Here is a 15,647-nt window from a genome sequence, read left to right on the forward strand (position 1 = left end):
ATATGCAGGTTGGTGTAACATGGCCTGAAAAATATGGTATCTGCTTATGTGTAGTCCTTATTCCCATTAAAGTACATCTCATTTTATCTGAGAATATATAAATCTTATTTCGCTCTGTTTTCTATTATATTATACTCTTTGCTTTAATGACTCTTTTTCCAAATCACTAGGTATATTAATGCCATCTACTTAATGACTAAATGTGTTTTTTGTTGTTCATAATATTCATTATGAATATTATGCCATCTACTTAATGCCATCTACTTAATGACTAAATGTATTTTTTGTTGTTCATAACATTCATTTATTATTGTTTTAATGTCCACGTAGTGATGGTTCTTCTTTCATTTCTAGTATTATTGATTTATATCTTCTATCTTTTATTTCTTGGTTAGCCTGGGTAGGGTTTTATTGTTTTTATGGATTTTTTTAAAGAACCAACTTTTAGTTTCATGGATTTTCTCTATTGATTCCTGTTTTCAGTTGAGTTGATCTTTACTCTAATTTTTATTTCTCTTGTTCTGCTTTCTCGAATTTAATTTGCTCTAATTTTCATAACTTTCTAAGGTGGGAGCTTAGATTATTGATTTTAGGAATTTATTCCTTTCTGAATATGTATTCAATGCTTCAAATTTCCTTCTAAGGAGTACTTTTGTAACATTCTTTAAATTTTGCTGTTGTGCTTTCATTTTGTTTAGAATATTTTTTAATTCCCCTTAAGAGTTTTTTTTTCATCCATGTGTTATTTGAAAATGTCTTGTTTGACCTCCAAATATTTTGGAATTTTGCAGCTGTCTTCTATTATTCCTTTCTAGTTTGATTCCATTGTGGGCTGGGTGCATACTTGGTATAATTTCTACTTTTTCAAATTTGTTGAGGTGTGTTTTATGGCTCAAAATGTAGTTTATCTTGGTGTATGTTCTATGTGAACCTGAGAAGAATGTGCATTCTGCTATTGCATGAACTATTTTATAAATGTCAATTAGATTTAGTTGATTAATGGTGCTTTGCAGTTCAACTCTATCCTTACTGGTTTTCTGTCTGCTATGTCTGTCAATTACTGACAGAGGGGTGTTGAAGTCTCCAACTATAATAGGGAATTTGCCTATTTCTCATTGCAGTTCTGGCCCATATGTTTTGATGCTCTTTTGTTTGGCGTATGCACATTCAGGATTGTTAGGTCTTCTTGAAGGATTGACCCCTTTGTCATTACATAATGATTATCTTTATTCCTGATAATTTTCCTTGCTCAGATATCTGCTTTGTCTGAAATTAATATACCTACTCCAACTTTCTTTTTTAAGTTTTTTAACATTTTAAATTGTGAAATATAACATATATACAAAAATGCAATAAACTTTAAAGAACATTGTAACAAGTATTTATAGAATAGATTTCAGAATTTGGCATGGGTTAAGTTCCACAATTTTGGTTTTTCCTTATAGCTGCTCCAAGAAACTGGAGACTGAAAGAAATATCAATATAATGATTCAGCAGTCATACTCATTTTTTAAATTCTATCTTCTCTGTTATAACTCATTCTTCTCCTTTGATCCTTCTCCCAATCTTTACTGGTATTTGAGCTATACCTATTTTAAGCCAACTTTATTTATTTTTTGTTGTTGTTGTTGTATAATATAACATATATACAAAGCAAAGAAAGAAAAGAAATAGTTTTTAAATCACTCTTCAACAAGTAGTTGCAGGACAGATCCCAGATTCTCATGGCCTACTATATCATCCTCTCAGATTTTTCCTTCTAATTGCTCCAGAATATAGGAGGCTAGAAGGAATAAAAATTTTTGTATCATCACAATTGACTTTTTTTCTTTTTTGTGAAAAATAACATATATACACAAAAGCAATGAATTTCAAAGGACAGCTCAAAAGTTAGTTGTAGAACAGATTTCAGAGTTTGATATGGGTTACAATTCTACAATTTTAGGCTTGTAAAACATCATCTTCTAGCTGCTCTAAGATACAGAAGAGTAAAAGAAATATCAATTTAATGATTCAGCAGTTATACTCATTTGTTAAACCCTTACATTCTCCGTATAACTCCACCATCACCTTTGATCTTTCTCCCACTCTTTAGGGGTAATTGGGCTGTGGCCATTATAAATTTTTCATGTTGGAAGGGCTGCCAATAATATGGGGTAGGGAGATGGAACTAACTGATGTTCTGGAGAGGCTGAGCCCTCTAGGTTTCAGGACTTATCTGGTCCAGGGACCCATGTGGAGGTTGTAGGTTCTGGAAAGTTACCCTAGTGAATGAAACCTTTATATATTGCCCTAGGAGTTCTTTAGGATTGGTTGGTATCATTTTGGTTGGGATTTGGCAAGTGGTCTGGTTTGTTAGCTGCCAGAATGTGACATCACAGAAATAGAAGAGCTTTTGAATAGGGGAATTTAATAAATTGTTGGTTTACAGTTCTAAGGCCATGAAAATGTCCCAATCAAAGCAATTTTATAAAAATGTTCAATCTAAGGCATAAGACAAAGATACCTTCGTTCAAGAAGGCCAATGTGTCCAGGGTTTCTCTCTCAACTGGAGAGGCACACAGCGAACATGGTGATATCTGCTAGCTTTCTTTCCCAGCTTCTTGTTTCATGAAGCTCTTCCAGGGGTGTTTTCCTTCTTCATTGCCGAAGGTCTCTGGGTGGTGGACTCTGTCTTGTGGATTTGTCATGGCTCTGGTAGCTCTTGTGGCTCTCTCATCATTCTCAAACTTTTTCCAAAATTCTTCCTCTTTTAAAGAATTACAGAAAAGTAATCAAGATTGACCTGGAATGGATGGAGTAACATCTCCACAGAGATAACTAATCAAGTTTCCAACTTATAGTGCTGTTACTCCCACATGATTGATTAGGATTAAAACATGGCTTTTCTAGGGTACGTAAATCCTTTCAAACCAGCACAGCAAGTTATGATAGGTAGCAATGTCTAACGGAGGCTTGAATAACAATAACTTCTGGAGTAGCCTCCTGACTCTATTTGAATTCTCACAGCCACTGATACTTTATTAGTTACACTTCTTTTCCCCCTTTTGGTCAGGACGGAATTGTTGATCCCATGGTGCCAGGGCTGGACTCATCTCTGGGAGGCATCACCCACACTGCCAGGGAGACTTTCACACCTAGATGTCATGTTCCATGTAGGGGGCAGGGCAATTATTTCACTTGCAGAGTTGGGCTTAGAGAGAGGGATATCACATCTGAGCAACAACACAGGTACTCCAGAAGTAACACTTAGGCATAAGCTTCATAATAGTAAGCCTCAGGATCACGGGCTTGGCCTGTTGACTTGGGTGTCCCTAATGTATGACATAGTATCAGGGGATTCTCTGATAGTAAAGTTTAATAGTTACATATTTTTCTCCCATATCTCAAAGGACTTTGCCAATACTTTTTGACTGCCTCCTTAATATATTCTAGGATGTATTCAGGCATTACACTAAACTATACAGGATTAAATGCCCTCATTCTTATTCTGGGCTCCCTGTGTTTCAATTGTTCCAATGAGCTATCCAAACAGATTGAGTTAGATTATGTGCTACAGAAAATTTAGTTTCTAGACAAAATAAGTGTTTCTTCCTTTGGTCTCAAAGAGTAGATGTGGTTCTGAAATATAGACACTATCTCCCTTACCCCTGTGTTTTGAACTATTTTAATCCCAACTGATCTGCTTCATTCTTATCTCTAAATACCAGGTTATAGATATATAAAACAGCTTCTCAAAATCCAGAAGTGTTAATTACCACTCTGGACTAAATGTTTCTGATGTAAGAGCTTACAATCTAGGCCCCTGTTTTCTTATAAGCATTTTCTAAAGGAGGCCATACAATAATTTTACTTTCATTTCTGGCTTATTTTACTTCACCAAATGTCCCACAGGTTCATTCACATTGTTACATGCCTCACGACTTCATTCCTTTCTGTAACAGCACAATATTTGATATGTATACACCATTGTTCACCAATCTACTTCTCAGTGCTTCCTTCAGCCACCTGCATTCGTTAGGCATAATGTATAATGACCAAAGTCCATAGTCCATCAACCCTCTTAATTTTAAATAATTTCACTGTTCCCAAGAGGAAAATAACTAATAGACACAACCTCACCGAATAAGAAATCTAAACCTTCCCTTAACACTTGTCCCTCTCTCCATTATTTACTCCTGCTGTTGGTGTGGTACTGCTGATGTTTTCCCGTTAAACATAGCCCATAGCATGCAATAGCAGGTGTCCCCTGTACCCTGAGCTTAAAAATTCTTTATACATGAATTATGCCTTTGAAGTAGTTCTTGCAATAACGTTAATATTTCTGCTTTTAATCAATGGGACACAAAGGTCAATACAACCCCTTTCAATCTTGTTCACCTTCAATATGATAATATTACTTTCAGACTCACTAGAGAACTGCATTAATTTCTATCTATTCCCTTACATTTCAGTTCAACCTCATTAGCTAATCGTTCACCCATCTCTAGCTTCTGTGTATCTCTATGTCCTCTATATTCTGTATTATAAGCCTCTGATTTTACCTTTACCATGGTTGTAAAAGTGGAGTCATAAAGTATCTATCCTTCTGTGTCTTATTTCACTCAGCATTATGTCCTCAAGGTTCTTCCAACTTGTCATATGTTTCAGGACGTCATTTCCTCTTATTGCTGCATAATATTCTATCATATGTATTTCTCATATTTTATTAGTACACTCGTCTGTTGATGGGCATTTGGTTTGTTTCAATCTTTTGGCAATTGTGAATAATGCTGCTATGAACATCAATGTGGAAATGTCTGTTTTTGTCATTGCTTTTAGCTCTGTTGGGTATATATCAACAGTCCTACTGCTGGGTCATAAGGCAACTCAATATTTAGTTTCCTAAGGATCTGCCAAACTGTCTCCCGTAGTGACTATACCATTATACATCCCCACCAACACTGCGTAAGTTCCCAATTTCTCCACGTTCTCTCCAACATTTATAGTTTCCTGTTTGTTTAATAGCAGTCATTCTTATATGTGTGAGTTGGTATCTCTTGTAGTCTCGATCTGCATTTCCCTTAATAGCTAATGAAAATAAGCATCCCTTCATGTGCTTTTGAGCCATCTGTATTTGCTCTTCTGAAAAACTCCTATTTGTCTCTTTAGCCCATTTCATAAAGGGGTTTTGGCTCTTTTGTTATTGAGTTGTATGATTTCTTTATATATACAGGATACCAAACCTTTGTGCGATGTGTCATTTCCAAATATTTTCTCCCATTGAGTTGGCTGCCACTTCACCTTTTTGACAAAGTATTTTGAGGTGCAGAAGCATTTGATTTTAAGGCGTTCCCATTTATCAATTTTTTTCTGTTGTTGCTTGTGCATTGGATGTAAAGTTCAGGAAGCTACCTCCTATTACTAGGTCTTGAAGATGTTTCCTACACTTACTTCTGGAAGCTCTTATGTTCAGGCGTTTGATCCACTTTGAGTTAATTTTTGTGTAGAGTATAAGGTAAGGTTCCTCTTTCAGTCTTTTGGCTATTGATATCCAGTTCTCTCATGCCCATTTATTGAAAAAACTATTTGGTCTCATTTCAGTGGATTTTGGGGCCTTATCAAAAATAAATTGATCATCAATTTGGTGATCTATTTCTGTACTCTTGATTTGATTCTCTTGGTCAATACTTCTATCTTTTTGCCATTACCATGATGTTATGACCACTGTGGCTTTATAGTAAGTTTTAAAATCAGGAAGTGTTAATCCTCCCACTTTGTTCTTATTTTTAGGGTGCTATTAGGGGTCCCATTCCCTTCACGATGAATTTGGTAACTAGCTTTTCCACATCTTCAGTGTAGGTTCTTGGGATTTTGATTGGTACTGCATTGAATCCGTAGGTCAGTTTGGGTAGAATTGACAATTTAACTATATTTAGCCTTCCTATCCATGAGCAGGGAATATCTTTTTACCTATTTAGATCTTCTTGGATTTCTTTTAGCAATGTTGCATAGTATTCTGTGTATAAGTCCTTTATATCCCTAGTTAAGTTCACTCTGAAGTACTTGATTATTTATTGCTCTTTGAATGGATTTTATTCTTTAACTGACTCCTCAGTTAGTGTTAGGTCGGGGGAACAGGGAAGGTCACCATGATTCGAGCTGTGTAAAATGTGCCGCCCTTTCTAGACATCACCTAACCCCCTTGCTTAAAAACCGCCCACACCAGAACCCAGTGGTGAACTCACAACTGCCTAACTTGAGTTCTGTGAGCTCTGCCTGGGAGCGCAGGAATAAACTCGCTCATTCTAATGTTTCTTGGTCTGCCTCTTCTCTCTTTCGCCTTCAAAACCTTTCAGTTAGGTCATTGCTTGTGTCCAGAAACTTTACTGATTTTTGCTATTAATTTTATATCCCGCCATCTTGCTGAATTTGTCATCAGCAAATAATGAAAGTTTTACTTCTTCCTTTCCAATTGGGTGCCTTTTATTTCTTTGCCCTGCCTGATTGCTCTAGCTAGAACTTCCAGCACAATGTTTAATAATAGGGGTGACAGAGGTCATCCTTGTCTCATTCCTGATATTAGGTGGAAAGCTTTAAGTCTCTCTGCATTGAGTACAATGCTGACTGTTCGTTTTTTGTATATGTCCTTTTTCATATTGAGGAAGTTAGCTTTGATTCCTACTTTTTGAATTGTTTTTATCAGAAAAGGACATTAAATATTGTCAAATGCTTTTTCAGCATCCATTCAGATGATCATGTGATTTTTCCCTTTCAATTTGTCAATGTGCTGTATTACATTAATTGATTTTCTTGTGTTGAACAAACCTTGCATTCTTGGTATAAACCCCACTTGGTTGTGGTGTATAATTCTTTTAATGTGTTGTTGGATTTGATTTGTTAGTATTTTGTTGAGAATTTTTGCATCTATGTTCATTAGGGATCTTGGCCTGCAGTTTTCCTTTCTTGTAGCATATTTACCTGGTTTTCGTATTAGAATGATTCTAGCTTCATAAAATTAGCTAGGTAGTGTTCCTTTTTCCTCAATTTCTTTGAAAAGTTTGAGCAAGATTGGTGTTTGTTCTTTTTGGAATGTTTGATAAAATTCACCTGTGAAGCCATCTGGGCTTTTCTTAGTGGGAGGATTTTTGATGACTGCCTGAATCTCCTTAGTTGTGATTGTGTTGTTGAGAACTTCTATGTCTTCCTGCATCAGTTTAGCTTGTTGATGTGTTATGAGGCATTTGTCCATTTCATCTAAGTTGTCTAGTTTGTTGGCATATAGCTGTTCACAGTATCCTATTATGAATTATTTTATTTCTTCAGAGTCTGTGGTAACATACCCTATTCTCATTTCTGACTTTGTCTATTTGCATCTTTCCTCTTTTTTTCTTTGTCAGTCTTGCTAGTGCCCATCAATTTTATTGATTATCTCAAAGAACCAACTTTTGGTTTTATTGATTCTATTTTTTTGTTCTCCCATTCATTTAACTCTGCTTTAATCTTTGTTATTTCTCTTCTTCTATTTGCCTTCAAGTTAGTTTGTTGTTCTTTCTCAAGTTTTCCAGGTGAGCAGTTAAATCGTCAATTTTTACTCTTTCTTGCTTTTTAATTTAAGCATGTGGGGCAGTAAATTTCCCTCTCAGCACGGTCTTTCCCACATCCCGTAAGTTCTGACATGTTATATGCTCATTTTCATTCATCTCCAGATAGCTACTGATTTCTCTAGCAATTTCTTCTTTGACCCATTGGTTGTTTAACAGTATATTATTTTAGTCTCCATATATGTGTGAAAGTTCTCACTCTTCGGTGAGAACTTTATTGATATCAGCTCCATTCCATTGTGATCAGAGAAAGTACTTTGAATAATTTCAATGTTTTTAAATTTATAAAGGCCTATTTTGTGCCCCAGCATAAGATATATCCTGGAGAATGTTCCATGAGCCCTAGAGAAGAATGTATATTCTGGTGTTTTGGGGTGTAATGGTCCATATATGTCAGTTAGGTCTAATTCATTTATCAAGTTCTTTAACTTCTCTATTTCCTTGTTGATTTCCTGTCTGGTTGTTCTATCTATAGAGGAGAGTGGTTTATCAGTGTTTCCTTTTATTATTGTTGAAACATCTATCGCTCCCTTCAGTTTGGCCAAAGTCTGTCTCATGTACTTTGGAGCTCCTTGATTGGCAGCATAAACACTTGTGATTGTTTTATCTTCTTGGAGAATTGTTCCTTCTATTAATATATAGTGTCGTTCTTTGTCTTGTATGATGTCATTGCATTTAAAGTCTATTTTGTCTGATTTTAGTGTAGCTACTCCTGCTTTCTTTTGGTTACAATTTGCTTGGAACATCTTTTTCCATCCTTTTACTTTCAATCTATTTGTATCTTTGTGTCTAAGATGAGTCTCTTGTAAATAGCATATACCTGGATTGCTTAATCCATTCTGCCAATCTGCATCTTTTAATTGCTAAATGTGGTCTGTTATCATTCAAAGTTATTACTGAAAAAACTTTTCTTGAATCCACCATTTATTTTTTGGATTTTATTTGTCAGATCTCTATAAAATCTTTTTCCTCTTTCTCTTTTTATTGTTTAAGTTACCCTTACTGGTACTCTCCAATTCTGTACCCTCTTCCACCTCCCCCTCTCCTGTCTTTTTTTTTTTCAACTTGCAGAACTCTCTTTAGTACTTCTTGTAGGGCCGGTCTTTTATTGACAAATTCTTTCAGGATTTGTTTCTGTGAAAATTTTAATCTCTTCCTCAGTTTTGAATGGCATTTCTTCTGGGTTCAGAATTCTTGGCTAGAAGTCTTTCTCTTTGAGGATCTTAAATATAGCATACCATCACTTTCTTACCTCCCTGGTGCCACTTTAGTAGCCTGAACTCATTTCTATGTGATTACACTTGTATGTAGTAGATTATTTCTATCTTGTTGCTTTCATGATTTTCGGTATCTCTTCAACATTTGACAGACTGATTAGTATGTGTCTTGGGAAAGACCTGTTTGGATTTATTTTATTTGGGGCTGTTGTGCTTCTTTGACTTGCAGATTTATATCTTTTATAAGGTTTGGGAAAATTTCCCCCATTATATCCTCAACTAATCTTTATAGTCCTTAAAGGTTCTCCTTTCCTTCTGGGACACCAATGATTCTTATAGTTGCGCACTTTGTTTTGTTCATCATTTCCCTGAGATACAGTTCAAAATTTTCTTTTTTTTTTTTTTTGCCATTTGCTTTTCTGAGTGTTTGAAATCAGTTATCTTGTCCTGTAGTTCACTTATTCTTTCTTCTAGCTCTTCAAATCTTCTGTCATGTGTCTCTAGTAATTTTTATTTGGTCTATAGCATCGTTAATCTCTATGATATCTGCTGTTTTTCTATTTATTCTTTCAAATTCCTCTTTATGCTCCTCTAGTGTCTTCTTGATCTCCTTTATGTCATTAGCCACCCCATTTATTTTATTTAGCATGGTTATATGAACATCTTTTATTAGTTGTTCCAATGTCTTTGCCTCCTCTCATGTTTTAATTTGGTCATTAGGCTGGCCTATATCTGTCTGTATCATGATATGCTTTTTGATTTTGTGATGTCTTCATGGCTTGTAAGTATCTTTATTGCCTTACTTTGGAAGTTGATTTCCTTCAGTTGTCTAAAGCCTTGCATTTCTGGGATGGATGTGGAGCAGGATGCAGGGTGTGGGACAAATCACAACAGTGGAGTGATGCATTGCATCACAGGTATAGGCATAGATTAAGGATGCTATGCTGTTGCTTGTGAATATGCGTGCCCAGTAGCAGGGTCGATGTGGTTGTGCAGGTGCACAAGTCTGGGGGAACTGAGACCAGGTGTGTGCTCATCTAAGGTGTGGAGCCCTTTGTGCACATGCACAGAGTTCAGGGCAGCAGGCCGGTGTTGTGCCTACATGGGCTGGTAGCAGATGTTGCTCAGCTGTGCAGGTCTGTGCTTGCCCAGATGTGGGGGATGTGACTGGTGGCCATGAGCATGTGAAGTTCTGGGATGGCTGTGAAATGATGTACATGTGTACAGAGCTCATGGGTGTCAAGATAGGGTTGCACAACTGTATGGGCTGGAAACAGGTGTTGTCTGGGTATGGAGGTAAGCACCACAGCCCTTATGCACTGGTGACCATCTGCAGGGGTCGGGAACTGGGAATTATATATTGGGAGGGGTATATATGTGTTTGAGAGGTTGGCATATTGGGAGTACTCAGAGCACAGGGATAGGGGGAGGATGATGAGATTCAGGTGCATGGGATGTGGGGTGAGTCATGGGTCATGTGGCTGTGCTGGTGAGGGTAGCATGTTCAGGAAATGTGGCTTGACTTACTTCCTGGTGTCTACCTCCTCATCCATGCACTCTTGAGTTCTCTGGGCTTCCACATTAGGCTGTTTTCACCAGCTGGTCATTCTCTGGTACTTTGCTTCTCAGTTTCTCAGCTTTTGTAAGCACAAAACAGAAGACTCTTATGTTGTGCAGAAGACTCTCCCAGGTCACTTATACCTTGGATCACTGTCTGAGTCACCCTCTCATTCTTTCTCTAGCTGTTCCTTGGAGCAGGGCTGAACTTGATCTATCCTATTCCACCATCTTCCTGGAACTTTAGGTTTGTTTTTACAATGACAAATCATAAAAACATTTTTCCATTATAGTGTATGTTTATATCTCACATTATAATCCACAGATTTAAAAATGAATGTATTGTAGAAAGACCTGCTGCAAAAAATATTCTGTTTTAATTTCTGTCATGTAAATTGCACGAAAAACTCCAAATCAAATGTAATTAAGTACTTTTACCACAATGAAGAAAATGAAAATTACTGTTCAGTAATCAGAGATTACTGTTCTGATTAAGAAATAAGTGAACTAGTTTGCATTTTGGAAGCTATGGTGGAAAATGATGTGCTTTAGAAATAATTTTCATGGCGAACTCTTTCTTATAGTGCTAGCTACAATGAAGTCCAGAAAGCTATGATCTATAATTTTTTTGTTGCTAGTGTATTTTTCATGCCTGAAATTCAGATTTTCAAATTGTCTGGAAATATCCAGACAGAACATGTGCTAAATTCAGATATTTCTTTGTAATAATAACCCCTGAGTAGTCAGACAGCCAGGGATGGCCTCCAGACACCTTATAAACTAAGTGATGTCATCTGCATTTTCTTATCTCCCTGAGAGTGCTCATCACTCTCATACTCTAGGAATATTCTGTGTCCCATTCCTCTAGGGTCTGACTCTCATCTGACCACCAATTTTGGTGCAAGAGGATGATGTACCAAATAGCATTTCTCACACTGATGTCTGCATCAGAATTATCTCTAAGGTTTTTATTAAAATGCAACTCCCTAGATCTAATCCCAGAGCTACTGAACAAGAAAATGTGCACACGTGGTCCAGAATCTGCCTTTTTAGTAAGCTCCCCAGGTGTTTCTGAGTTAAAATATAGTTTATAAAGTATTGACCTACAATATTCTCTCTCCTTCAGTAGTAAAGACTTAAAGGAGTTATCTCCTAGTGATAGGGGTGTGTGTACATATATATACATATACGTAAACACACACACACACACACACACACACACACACATATATATATATATAGGGAGAGAGAGAGAGTTCTCATGGCCCCAGATAGCCATAATTCTTTTGGAAGGAGGTGATAATTTCTATCATCACACAAATAATTCTAATCATATAAAATTATTTCATGCTAATGATAATCAAAGGACTATGTTAGGTACTCAAAGTGTACTTGCTTATAATGTGCAAATGTATGCTGTCTTACCCCTTTAGATGTTAAAAAGATAAATATGTTCCAATTTAATATGGAAGAGCTATAATGGGATTTGTGGGCATAACAGATGACTACACTCACTGTTTAATTGCTTCCAGAAACTGTGGCTTAAGATCCACTATAGCAAAAGTCATTTTTGGTGGGTATTTCCCAATATTTGACTGGTTTGTTGATAATCACCCTACACAACAAGCAGATTTCTTCAGTTAAGCAGGATTAAGTTTATAAGCAGTCAGTCTTAGAGAGAACATGAGAGAGTTGCATTGCTCAAGTTTTATGATTGTTTTCAATGATTTTTGTTTTATAGATAAGTATGATATTTGGTTTTGTCCTATTTAAGAAATAAGCCAAGCTAAAAACAATGAGGAAATGCACAAGAATATAAAACTGTGGGACCTTGACAGCTAATTAATTTATGGGACAGCTAAATATATTGATTGAAAATCGTGCTTCTTCCTGAAGGTACCCCCTTGACACACTTTTGTGAAATATTTCAATGACCTCCTCTTCACATAAGTGTCCTCAATTTTGCTGAGAGTGCTTAAATTCCACACTAGGTTGGTTGATTAAGTCACATGTGATGGACTTTGAAGTGACATAGATCAGTTTCACTCTTGATTTGACAGAAAGTGTTACCTCAAAGCCTCTCTCTCAAATACACAGCAAAACTGAATTGAGAAAATATGTATAGAAGATTGCCTGAAAGATCCAGATAATCTAAATTTTGACTTTGACTTAAACCAGATCTAGAAAATATTGTTTGCCCTACTCCTTTCCTCATCTAACCCCAAAAGCATGCAAAAAATGTTTACAGATTTAGATCTAAGCATTCTATCATTATTATACACTGAAAGATATTATAAAACTAATTACATTGATTTTCTATTAGGTTGCAGAAGACTGTATTCACTGCTTTATATACTGTCATCATATACATGAGGAATTACTAGAAATTTTTCCGTGGTGACATTTCTGAAAATAATTGTAATTTTCTTGAACAGTTTTTTTTTTAATTTAACTTAACAGATTTGTGGTTCTTTTAACAAATTATATTGCTATGTACCTCACAGCCTGCATTTTTGGTATTAACCTCAACTCGGATTTATTCTTATTTTACTAACCTTTCTTATTCATTTACCATAATATCCTCATTTCTTCAAGTTAAATCTTACTGAATTGTTCATTTTGTGTATACTATCTTAAATACTTTTTTTAATGGAAGCATATAAGTAAACATAATAAACACAAACTGATCTTAAAGGAAAACAGGTGTTTTTTAAATAGTTTAGAAATCCTTCCATGTAGAGATAATGGCTAAGACCGGTCTACTGTAACATCAGCCCTCCAGACATTTAAATAGACCAAATGTGGAGAAGTATTATTTGTTATCTAGGATCTTCTTGAATCCTCAAGAGTATGCCAAAGATTACAGTACATATTTAGTTAAGGAGCTTATGAATTGGAACTTAATTGTAAATAAGAATTTTTTTTGTGATATATCTCCTAAGAAGAATAGCTGAGCAAGCCAAATATGTGGGTGGCTTTGGGTTTTAGTGTGCAAATTTGAATGATTCAGTTTTCCAAAGTTCATGAATGCATATTTTGGACATACACAAAACTTAGCTTAAATGGAATTTGCTATCAAATTATATTCAGTAATATGCTTAAATGAACCTTTTTAAGTTTTTTAGAATTAACTACTTTCTCTTAAGCCCTCTTTTAATTATTGAAATGCTTTTTAGGCTTTCTGACATAAGACAGATTGTGGACCAGTTGTGAACTCTAAAAGGGGCATGATTCTCAAGAGTGACCAGGCTTAAAGACAGAAAGCATAAACATTATAACATCATTTCCCTCAAGGAAAATCTAAATTAAGATTGAAACTCCCTTTTACAAATCTGCTCTTCTCAGTATGACACTAAGATGTGGGTTACCTAATATCTTATAAATCAGTATTTTTCCTATTTCAATCCATACTCCTGAAAATATATTTAACCATTACTGATCAATTAGATAATTTTCCTCTAATCATAGGAAGAAAAATGCTTTCAATTCTTCCTCAAAACATTGCAACTCTCCAATGGGAAATTGGACAACCATCAAGTAATATCCAGTGTATACAACTGAGACTTGAAGAGGAATAAAGAATTTATGCAGGGAGGTATTCTTTTATATTCTATTTGATTGTATTTTTAAAATGTCACCTATCCAAAGATGCATGTGAAATTTGAAACTGAGGAAATGGATGAGCTCATTTACAGCATTAATGTTTGTTGAAAAGTGCAGAGGGCACGAGACCTAGACTTTTCAGTCTGCTTTCCGCTCTGCTAACCCTCCAGCCTAATACCTTTTTATGAGAAATAACATTTATTGATTTTCTTACTGATCAAATCCAAGATGGTATAAAACTGATTTTTTTCATTCTTATAAAGATTTAAGATAAGAAGTGATTCTGGGTCAATGTCTCTCATGGCTCATTCAAGAGGAAAAGACTGTCTTCAGGCACTATTCTGAAGGTATAATGTTACCGTCAGAGAATTACAATACTGGGTGCAATTACCATTTGAATCTACCTCAGTCAGGTGCCCTTTTCTCACCACAGCTGAAAAGGTCTTTTAAAATGAGAATTTAATACAAATAGCCATAAGGAGGACTTATTGTGATACCAGAAGAAGCCACACTGTGGAATAAATATGCATAATTAGTAATTAATATATTTTACTACTAACTTAATGTTAAAATAAGACACAGCTATGGTGTGAATCTAATGTAAATATCAATTCCTTCTTACTTGAGAATTGAATTTCTTTTTTGACTAAGGAAATTATTTCTATCCTTGCCTTGCCTATGTTTTCTTTCCTTCTTTTCCCTTGATCTGACATGATCTGTTGGCAGTATTCTGGAATTGAATACTGATACAAATCTTAAAGGTTTTGTTAGACAATAAAGTCTCTGTCTGCATTTGAGTAAAGTTTTAACATTAACATATGAAGACATTATCAGTTGTTTTTGCACCATTCCAGGCATTTAAACTACTGCACAACTCTGTATAAATGTTAAAATCAATTTAATGAAACATTTTCTCAAAGCACCTTCTTCAAAATGGCCTGCTTTGGTATTTGCTAAGGTACAGGAAGGCTATGTTTTGCAGAGGTCAAGTAGACCATGGTCAAAAGTTGAACAGAGAGCACATTAATTAGCACAATGACTATCACATAGTGACTTCTCAAAATGCATGAATTGATTTCAATCATAATTATTCTAGCAAAAATATTCCAGCTCTACTTCCTGGGTGATTCAGAGCAACATTTTAAATCTCTCTGAACACTGATCTCCCATAATGGCATTTGTTTAATATCACATGTTAATGGAGCAAGTTCTCAGAAAAATTAAATAAACTGATTTAAATAATATAGTACAATAAAAAACAAAATAAATTCTAAAAATTAAAATGAATAATATATTACAGTATCTAAAACACTGTTGGTTAGAGTTTCCTCTAAAAACCAACTGACTTCCTGTGACACGTGATTAAGCAAAACTTTATCTGTGGTTTTATCTTGTCATAATTTACTGTGGATTTAATTAATCATAGCAGGAACATCCATGTGCTTAGAAAACTGTAGGATTAAAGTGAGTTTCTAAGACAACAAATCCATAATTAGCCAAACCAGATGCCAGTTTATAGATAAGCTTTAGGAAAAACTACTTCTGGAGATTAGCCAGTGATATTCTCTTGGTCTTCACTAAAGTAAAAGTAAACAGTAATTGGAAACTTTGCCAACGTTCTTAATATTTGTTTGGTTTAGTGTATGTTCTGTATGTTCTAGAATTTTCTCAGAAGGAGTGGATAAAA

This window comes from Tamandua tetradactyla, chromosome X (genome assembly GCF_023851605.1).
Source record: "Tamandua tetradactyla isolate mTamTet1 chromosome X, mTamTet1.pri, whole genome shotgun sequence".
NCBI lineage: Eukaryota > Metazoa > Chordata > Mammalia > Pilosa > Myrmecophagidae > Tamandua > Tamandua tetradactyla.